The 10,983-nt window shown below is 36.9% G+C and overlaps 1 protein-coding gene across 3 annotated transcripts in view; it reads left to right on the top strand.

Moving 5' to 3' along the window:
- Positions 1-10,983, top strand: part of SUSD1 (sushi domain containing 1) — a 376,643-nt gene that overhangs the window by 37,842 nt on the left and 327,818 nt on the right. The gene's annotated exons all lie outside the window — the stretch shown is intronic.

The following is a 10,983-nucleotide window of genomic DNA, read 5'->3' as shown; positions in this document are numbered from 1 at the left end:
ATGGAGATTTGAACCCTAGACTTCAATCCCCAGAAGTCCTTGGTATTTCCCCAAATTCCCTATAATCTCATCTGAGTCTCCACCTGGGCGAGATCACAATGAGTATTTAAACTGGCAGTAACACCGACCTTGGCCTCTTCCTCTACTTGGCCATTAAAAGATGTAGTAAGTAAGCTGTGAATGGGCTAATCAGCCCTAGGCACATGGTTTTATTTTCTTTATTCCTTGATTTCTAATCATCCTTAATAAACCTCATAAAATATAATACTTTTATTACTAGAGACTAAATTTAATTTTTACACCTTGCATCACTTCATATAAGTCTTTCCTGGTTTTGGGGTGATCTTGTTCCTCATTCCTTATGGCACAATAGTATTCCGTCATCAGCACATCTCACAACTTCTTCAGCCATTCCCCAATGGATGGGGGGTTCAGTTTTCAATTCTTTGCCACCACAAACAGCTACTATAAATATTTTGTATGAGTAGGTCCTCTAAGTCTATTTAAAAAAGGAGAAGGGAGCAGGTGGATAGATCATGTCCCAGGCAATGAATTGATATGTTAATAGAGAAAGGACTGGAGGCAAATGAGGATTGGTGACAAGTTCCAGATCTGCACACTAGAATGTTGAGGGGAGGCAAACCCCACCCCATAAGGGAGGTAAACGCTGAGGGGGAAAATCTGCAGCACTAGTTAGGAGGCTTTTGCCTCAAGAGAGAATCCACAGAGTAGTAAAGTAGATTTTGTGGCCGGTGACTTCAACTGGCTAAAACTGTGATCTCTGGCTCAGGTTCATTAGTGTTGCTAACGAACTCTCCTGGATGTGCAATATCAGGCAGGGCAGGGCTCTGTAGAGAGATCTTGGACCCAGGCCACTCTCTTCCCCTCCCACTGCCTGTCTGAGTCATTGCCCAGTGTTACCTAGGTGCAGAAATCGTGAAATGAGTGGATAAAGGTTCTGAGAAGTGCCAGAGAGGTGTTAATTAGCTATCCTGAGTGAATAGGAGCTTGAAGCGTTGAAATGCCGAGAAAGTGAGACTAAGCCCGCTTTCACCACGACAAAAAGGGTTATTGTCTATGTTAAGGAACTTTCTTTTTTCTACCAGCAATCTATAATGATGGGATTTTGGAAAGTCATTTCCTTATGGGTTGGGGATACCCATGTGAGTCATGAGAGGAAACTTAGAGCAGTCTGGAGAATTGTGCACCTGAATGTGCTTGACTATTATATTGTAGGCTCATGGTAAGTAAGTAGTCCCAGAGACCAGAAGCAGGAACTTAGTGGGAGGTGCAGGAGGAAGTAGGAGCTTTTAAATGGACAAATGATCAGTCCTGATTGTTTAAAGGAGCTAATCTGATGCACACAGGTTCTAGGAATCCCAATGAAGACCCTCTGGGAAGACCCAAGACTGGGTTTTAGTCATCTTTGCTTATTTCTTGTCACAGGGTTTTACATGGTAAATATTTGACAAATGCTGGTAGAATTGAAGAAACTGCTTCACAAGTGGCTAATAAAGGTTACTTTATTCTCTCATGTGGGTTGTTCTGAGATAAGCTTTTTACAAAACTTTAACACTCTGTGAAAATGTGTGTCCCATCCGGAGTATTTCTTCACACATTTTTATTGTTGTTCAATCAGTCATGTGTGACTCTACATGATCCCATGGACTTTGTCCATAGGGTTTTCTCTTCCTTCCTTCCTTCCTTCCTTCCTTCCTTCCTTCCTTCCTTCCTTCCTTTCCTTCCTTCCTTCCTTCCTTCCTTCCTTCCTTCCTTCCTTCCTTCCTTCCTTCCTTCCTTCCTTCCTCCCTCCCTCCCTCCTCCCTCCCTCCCTCTCTCTCTCTCTCTCTCTCTCTCTCTCTCTTTCTTTCTTTCTTTCTTTCTTTCTTTCTTTCTTTCTTTCTTTCTTTCTTTCTTTCTTTCTTTCTTTCTTTCTTTCTTTCTTTCTTCCTTCCTTTCTTCCTTTCTTCCTTTCTTCCTTTCTTCCTTTCTTCCTTTCTTCCTTTCTTCCTTTCTTCCTTTTCTTCTTTCTTTCTTTCTTTCTTTCTTCTTTCTTTCTTTCTTTCTTTCTTTCTTTCTTTCTTTCTTTCTTTCTTTTTCTTTCTTTCTTTCTTTCTTTCTTTCTTTCTTTCTTTCTTCTTTCTTTCTTTCTTTCTTTCTTTCTTTCTTTCTTCCTTCCTTCCTTCCTTCCTTCCTTCCTTCCTTCCTTCCTTCCTTCCTTCCTTCCTTCCTTCCTTCCAGAAGAGTAGTAAGGGTTAGGCAACTAGGGTTAAGTAACCTGTCCAGACTCACAGAGCTAGGAAGTTTCTGAGTTCAAATTTGAACCCAGGACCTTCCTTCTCTAGGCCTGGCCCTCTATCTCCCAAACCATATAACTGTCCCTTGCATAGGATTTTCTTGGCAAAGATACTACATTGATTGCCCCTTCCTTCTCCAGTGTGCCCCCATTTTATAGATGAGGAACTAAGGTAAATTGGGGTTAAGCTTGCCCAGGGTCACCCAGTAAGTTTCTAGTCTAAGTTTGAACTTAGATCTTCCTGACTCCAGACCTGATGCTTTATCCACTGCATCTAGAAAAGGGAGCCTAGGTTTGAGGAACCTACTCAATACTGTAACTTATAAGCCCCCATCAATGTGGTTTACTTTGCTAGTCAGACAAAAGGGCATGTTAGTTTAAAGATGAGATTTAATCAAATGGTTTAAGTGGTTCCCTTTCCTCCCATAAACATATGTGATATTCATCATAAGTTATCACTTTGCCAATAATAAAACCACAAGAAACCCCACGTGTAGGGAAAACACAAGTGAACCTATGTGTTCAGGGTTATTAAAGGGTTATACATATCAGGAGCCCATATCAGCAGGGCATGTGCTTGGATGCCACGCCTATAAGCATGTATGTGGTCAGGGCAATTCACATTTCTGAGATGTAGAACTCCTGATAATACACTGCTAATATATTCTGCTTCTCTTTGCTCACTTTGCTGGATATTATCTCCACTTTCTATCAAGTTGTTTCTGCTTGGTATCTCTGTTGGTCTTGTGGTCACTGGGCTGTTCCCTGCTACTACATGCTGATTTAAGCTCTTTGAGGCAATTGCAGCCCAGTTCCTATTTATGGAATATACCTTGACAAAGTCAGGCAGATGCTTCTTTAATGTATAATTGAGGTGACAAACCACCACACCTAGCCACTGTGCTAACAAAATCCAAAATGATACTCTAGGTTAAGATAAGTTTTTGGGGCAACTAGGAGGTTCAGTGTTTTGGTAGCCAAGCCAAGAGACCAGAGTTCTGTGGTTCAGATCTGGTCTCAGAGAATTCCTAGTCAATTGCCCAGCCCTAAGTCCTCTTCTGCCTTAGAACCAATATAGCGTATTGATTCTAAGACAGAAAGTTAGATTTTAAAAAAAGATTTAAGTTTCTTCTATCATTTGCTACTTGTTTTAAGGTCCTTGGTCTCAGACAACTTTCTGATTTGGGGTTAAAAATGTCTTTAATTTCCAATTACAGATCTACTTTTTCTTTCTCCCTTTCCTTCAACCCCATTGGAGCTATGGGGAAGTACAATTAAGTGAATCTCACTCCTAAGATTTTTTTATGGATATGCAAATGAAGCTAGGGACCTTAATAAAAACTAAGCAAAGAAGGCAAAGTTATAATCCTCTTCCTTCATCCTTACCTCTCTAATCTACATTGCACTCTTTATTATGCAGGTATGCCAGCAAACAAATGTTATTGGTCTTCTTTACTCTCATGGTCATTAATTAATAGGGTGAAATTACAAATTCACCAAGGATCAAAATTGACAATCTTATGATCACTATTTCCATTTTTTTCAGGACCAGAAAATTGGGTCATCCCACTTAATTCTGGATCTCTTAGACCACTATATTTATAATTCCATGGAATCCAGTGTGAAAAAGTTTAGCAGGACACTCCTTGTGCATCATTCCTTCTATATAATCTGCCTACCATCTGTCCATCTGATCATTTGCTTCCAAGGCACTTACGACTTTGACTTCTGGGGGAATTTTTCATCTGTCCTAGGATAACAGAGGAAAATCCTTCATGAGTTTCAATCCTTTGTGTGTTTTTGACTACTTTTGGCTTAACATTCTGATGTATAAATCACTGAGTGTAGAATTGTGGACTCAAATATTTTGTTATTATTCAGTCATGTCTGACTCTTCATGACCCTATTGGGGATTTTCTTGGCAAAGATAATAGAGTCATTTGCCATTTTCTTTTCCAGATCATTTAACAGATGAGGAAACTGAGGCAAATAGGGTTAAGTGACTTGCTTCGAGTCACATAGCTAGTATGTGTCTGAGGCCAGATTTGAACTCAGGAAGATGAATCTATTCCAGGGCCAATCTATCCACTGTGCCACCTACCCAAACATACCTACTATACTTTTCCTTCATTATTTGCATTTTTGGATATTAATATGCCTTAGGAACATTAAACAGAACAGAACTGAAAGAAACAATTTCTTTAGGGATTTAGGGATCAGGGTAGGACATCCAGGACGAGGCAACATTAGGAACCTCTAAGTGAAAGTCTTTCCAAGATAAAATCACTACAGATTGTTCCGTAGTCAACTTTAGAGACTAGAGAGGAGCGAAACATTGTTATCCAGGGCTTCATGAATGAGAGTAGGACATGGTGGTACTAGGATAGCTACAAAGAAATACAGAAGAATTAGAAAACTAGAGAGGATTGGGTGCAGATTCTAAGAAGGTACTGAGAATTCTATAAGACCTAAAAATGATTCTAACCCAAATTTGCTTTGGGCTAGGAACCTGCATAGCTTGGTTTAGCAGCTGATTCAAATAAGGTGGAGGAAAAGAATAGGAATGAGGAATCTATTTTTATTGTATGCAGCCTAACTGTTCTGTTCTGGATTTTAGTTGTTCAATACACAAATCTGTATTTAGTAAACCATATCTTTGATCTCAGTTTTAAGATGCTTCATAAGAGAGTTGGCTTTCAAGAAAAGGCATTGTGTTGTGATAGTTTTTTATTTGAAATTGTAAGAATTAGGTTTGAATCTTGACACTGACAAGTGATAGCTAGCCGTGTGACTTTAAGCAAGTCATTTATAGTTTTGAAGCCTCAGTTTCCTTATATGTAAAATTAAGTACACTAGACTGCATGATCTTTAAGGAACTTTTTCACCCTATGATTCCCAAGACCCAAACTGTGATCCAGTGAGCACTAAAAACAAGTAGTAGGTCTAACTCTATTCAAACATCTAGCAGTGACAGCCAGGATACCTATCGCTTTAGATCTTAATAAATCAAAGATTCTTTCATTTTTTCGATTAACTATCTCTGCTTGGCTTCTGTAAGGCTCCTGCCTTCAATGAAGGAGCCCCCTCCTTCTCCTGCCCTCTACCTCCATCAACTTCTCATTCCAACTTGGGGTCTTAGTAGACTTTATAGAAGTTTTTTTATTGATGCCTTTTAAAGAAAAAGCACTGCCAAATCTTAGTAAAATTCTCCTTATAACAAAGAAGATCAGTTGAACAAAACCATCAGAGAAACCACATCCGTAACTCTATATGACATTTTTAACCTCTAATGGTCTGGGAGGTTTTCAACAACTGGTCTGAGTCATGTACATATTCCTTTGATTCAGGGGCTGGTGGAGAGACTGTTGTACCTTCATGACTGCTCTTCTGACAAGTGATCGTTGAGAGTAGCACCTAAATTCACCCAGACCTTATCCTGAGTACGATTTTCCCTTCTTGGTGCCATGAGCCCTAGATCTGGTTCAGAGAGGGATATTCCCTCTTTCGTGTTTTCTTTCAACTAGCTCTGAATCCCCATGAACCCCTGATGCCACTTACTACCTTAAAGGTAATGCTATTATTTTTGTGGTGGTGAGTTGGCAGGAACCTCAGTTAACATATATTTGGTAGGTTCACCTACCTAGCACAGTAGATAGAGTGCCAGAAGAATTCATCAGGACTTGGGTTCAAATTTGGCTCCAGAAATTTTCTAGCTGTGTTATCTTGGGCAAGTCACTTAACCCCAATTGCTTAGCCTTCACTGCAATTTTAGTACCAAATCTAAGACAGAAGGTACGGGTTTTAAAAAAATATACACACACATACACACATGCACAAACACATGGGTGTCTACTATGTATAGAATATACATTAAAAACCCAATTTTCCTTTTTAAGCTGATTTTTTTTTTCACTCTGGAATTTTCAGTAGCATAAAGTTGTAACCATTGAAGGGAATACTAGGTATATCTATGTGTGTCCTGCTATCTTCTAATTCTTTCTTACCTCCAGCTAGAGGTAATCTATGAAATAACCTTTTTAATTAAAAAAAATTTTTTAAAACCCTTACCTTCCATCTTGGAGTCAATACTGTGTATTGGCTCCAAGGCAGAAGAGTGGTAAGGGCTAGGCAATGGGGGTCAAGTGACTTGCCTAGGATCACACAGCTGGGAATATGAAACCCCTTTTAACAAGATTTGTCTAATATGGTCCCACTATATGAGGTGGGACATTATAAATCCTCTATCTTGCCCCTCCTATCTCTTTTCTTGTCTTCTCTTCTTCTACTTTTCCTATGCCAGATAGTTGGATTCTGTGGCTTTCCATCCAGGATAAGATGTCTCTCTTGGAGATCTTTTGGGAAATGAAATGACTCTCATATGACTGGGTGGAATTATTGTCTTCTAGCTCTTTCCAGGTCAGATTTTGTCAACAGGGTCTGGAACCTGTATTCCCAGACTGATTTCATAGAATGGATTCACTCATGCTACATTTGAGACAAACTGACCAACCTATGGTTCTTTTTAAGATGATTTCCCAGCTCATGCTTCTCTACCTTTGAGAGGAACATATCATGCTTGTCTTGTTTCCCCTCATCATTGTTCTGCCTTTTGTCATCTCCATCCCCTTTGAAACTCAGCCCAGGAAGCCCTACAGGAAGTTGTTGTTTTTTCTTTTTTGGTCTACACCCCTCTCCCCTAGTTATTAGAACTCTAATTTATATATATTTTGTATTTAATTCCTTCAAAGTATCAGTTCGCTAATGTAGGATTCTTTAATTTTCTAATTAATTTTTCAATTTTTTTTAACATAAGATCCTTAAAGGAAGGAACTATTTAATTTTTTTTTGTTTTTTTGCCTATGTAAACTTTCAAGGCTTTAAATATGGTAGGCACTTAATACTGTTTCTCTCGCTAACACTAACCACCTCTGTGGCAAATCTCTTCTATTCCTTGGAAGAGAGACATTTGATGTCATTCAATAACTTAAAGATAATTACTTTTGTGGTGTTATTGGTTATAACAAAAGGTGTTATTTTGTGGTGATGGATTGATAGGAACCTCAGATGAAAGAATTATTTCATTTATTTGCCTGTGCATCACTGGTGCTTTGAATATAGTAGGTAGTTAATGGTTCTCTCACTAACACTATCCACCTCCATTGAAAAATCGCTCCTACCTCTGAGAAGGAAGCCCTTTTTTGTAGCAATTAAACACAGTCAAGCAAAACCAAAATTATATTATTTTAGTCCTGTTTGAAAACATGTTTCATTTTACTCCTACAATCTATAACATCTCCCTTAAGAGGTAGGAGACTGTTTTATCATCAGTCTTCTGGAGTTGTGTTTGGTTATTACATTAATCAATCTTTTCTTTCTATTACATTTTATTTTTTCCCCATTTCATGCAGAAATAATTTTTAAAATTTATTTTCTTACATTTTGAGTTCCAAATGATCTCTTTTCTTCCTTCCTTCCCCCCTTCCTGAGACAATAAACAATTTGATATAGGTAATATATATGTTAGCATGAAATACATATTTCTATATTCATCATGTTGTATAAGAAGATCACTATCAGTATATCACTAGAAGAAGATATCACATATCACTAAAAAAGAATAACACTCATGAAGAAAATATGAGAATGGTATGGTTCAATCTGCATTCAGACTCCATCAGTTCTTTCTCTGGAGATGGATGACATTTTTTCATCATGAATCCTTCAAAATTATTTTAGATCATTGTATTGCTGAGAATAGCTAAGTCATTCACAGATGATTATTATACAATTTTATTGTTACTGTGTACAATGTTGTCCTGGTTCTGCTCACTTCACTTTGCATCAGTTCATGTAAATCTTTCCAGGTTTTTTCTGAAATCATCCTATTCATTATTTCTTATAGCACAGAAGTATTCCATTACAATTATATATCACAATTTGTTTAGTCATTCCTCAGTTGGTGGAGATCCCCCCAGTTTATAATTCTTTGCCACCATAAAAAGAGCTACAATAAATATTTTTGTACAAATAAGTGCTTTTACCTTAAATTTTTTTTAAATTTCTGCTTTTTACTCATTGGGATACAGACCTCATAGTGGTATTCCTGGATTAAAGAGGATGCAAAATTTTATAGCCCTTTGACCATGGTTCCAAATTGCTTTCCAGAATGGGTGGATTAGTTTATAACTCCCCCAGCTGTGCATTAGTGCCCCAATTTCCCCAAAAGATATTGATTCCAAGATGGAAGATAAGGGTTGAAATAAACTAGTGATAGCATGACTGAATTAGAGAGTATCCATAGTTTCATGACTTTTAGGGTATAGTTACAAATTGCTTTCTACAACTGTCAAACCACTTTATAGATTAGCCAGCAGTGCGTCGATTTGCCTGTCTTCCCATATTCCCTATAACAATTGCTATCTTCACTTTTTGGTCATTTTTTTAATCTGATGGTTTTGAGGTGAAACTTAAGAGATACTTCAATGTGCATTTCTCGTATTACTAGTGATGTGGAGAAGTTTTTTATGTGGTTTTTGAGAGCTTGCATTTCTTCTTTTGTAATATATATCTATTGAGGATTGACTCATTTATATATATTTACATATATGCCTATTTTTGTAGATGTGTACATATGTTTATATAGATATATGTGCACAAATATACAAACACATGCATACATATCAGCTTCTTCTAGATCTTGGATAGCAGAACTTTATCAGAAAAATTTGCTGCAAATATTTTCTCCAATTATTTTTCCTCCTCCTGATTCTAACTGCATTGCATTTATTTTTATAAAACCTTTCCATTTTAATTGTGAATTTTCTGACCTTTCATCTTTTCTGACTTTTTTTGGGGTTAAGAACTTGTCCCTTCTCTCTCACTTTTTAAAAACCCTCATCTCCTTCTCTCTTAGTATCAGTTCTAAGACAGAACAGTGGCAAGAGTGAGCCAAATGTGATTGAATGATTTGACTAGGGTCATAAAGCTGGAAAGTATCTGAGATCAGATTTGAACCCAGGTTCTCCTGACTCTAGTCCTGGTGCTCTATCCACTGTGTTAAACTAGCTGCCCCTCTTCCTTTCTCCATAACTGTGGAAGGTATCTCCTTACGCTCTCATCTAATTTACTAAGTATGATATGATCTTTTATATCTAGGTCATGTAGTCATTTTTAATTTATTATAGTGTATAGCATGAGATGTTGATCTAAGTATTATTTCTCTGAGACAATTTTCCAGTTTTCCCGATAGTATTGTTATACTACTTTGTTCGGTTGCTTCTGTGTTTTGTGTATCTGACTTGATTAAATAATTTTTAAAATCCAGTACCAGATTGTTTTGATGATTGTTACTTTGTATTATAATTAGAGATTTGGTATTACTAGACCTCTTTCCTTTCCCCTTTTTCATAATTTCCTTTGAGATTCTTGACCTCTTATTACTCTAGATGAATCTTATTGTTATATAATTTATTATAGAACTATATCTTTTCCTATTAAGTAACCCTTTAATAGTTTGAGTGGTACTAAATCTGCAATTATTTATGTAGTATTGTTGTTCTTATTTTATTAGCCTGAACCGACTATGAAAAAGTAACATTTTCCCATTTACCTGAAATTTATTTGATATATTTTCCTAATAAAATATCTTTATTTCTGCAAAGTGTTTTGCAGAACTTGAAGGAATAGGCATAGGCAAAGAAGAAATAAGATTATGACTTTTATAGATGACAAGATGGCTTATAAGAGAACCCTAGAGCTTCAACTATAATAAATAGGAAAATTAATAACTCCTAAAAGTTGGGACATGAAACATACAAAATAGCTTCAGAATTTCTGCTTATTAGCAACAAAATCCTACAGAATGAGAAAACAAAATTCTATTTAAAGTTACTATCAAAAACATAAAATATCTGAGAGTTCTTTGAGTCAGGATAGGAATTAAGTGGATATGGCTAGATATTAAACATTTGATTTCATGGAATTTCTGGATGAGAAAACTCCTTTTGTCAAGGCAATTCAATTCTTTCTTTGCAATTTGTCACCTTAGAGATTCACCTATCCGGAATTAAGTGAGTTGCTCAGAGGAAAGCAGCCAGCACGTGTCAGAGATGGAAGCTCAATTCAGCTCTTCTTGACTTCAAGGCTAGCTCTTCCTCCATAACATCATGCAGTCCCTCCCTCTCTGAAAAATGGTGAAAGTAATGCTTATTCTTTCTATCTTGCATGATATGTTACTTTTTGTTGTAAGTTTTTTGCTTTTTGCAATATCACACCACATTCTAAGACTTTCTCTTCTTTTGTAGCAGTTGTTGATAAGTCTTGTGTGATATTGTCTGTGATTCTTTGGTGCTTGAATCCTTTCTTTCCTACTACTTTCAGTATTGTTTCTCTGACTTGGAAGCTTGGGTTTTTGGCAATGTCATTTTAAAGTATTTTTAGAATGGGTTCAGGAGATGATAAATGCATTCTTTTTGTTTTGATTCTAATAGATATGGGCAGTCTTGTTTTATAACATCTTGAAATATGATGACCTGGTTTTCATTTGCCTGCAGTTTTCAGGAGAGTTTCATGATTCTTATATATTATCTTTCTTTGACCTGTTTTCTAGGTCATTTTTCTTGGGAACAGTAAATACCTTATTTTCCTGCTGTTTTCCTAACCTTCTGACAATGTTATATTTCTTTTCT

The sequence above is a fragment of the Monodelphis domestica genome, chromosome 7, assembly GCF_027887165.1.
Source record: "Monodelphis domestica isolate mMonDom1 chromosome 7, mMonDom1.pri, whole genome shotgun sequence".
Classification (NCBI taxonomy): domain Eukaryota; kingdom Metazoa; phylum Chordata; class Mammalia; order Didelphimorphia; family Didelphidae; genus Monodelphis; species Monodelphis domestica.
This window is presented reverse-complemented; position numbering and strand designations above follow the sequence as displayed.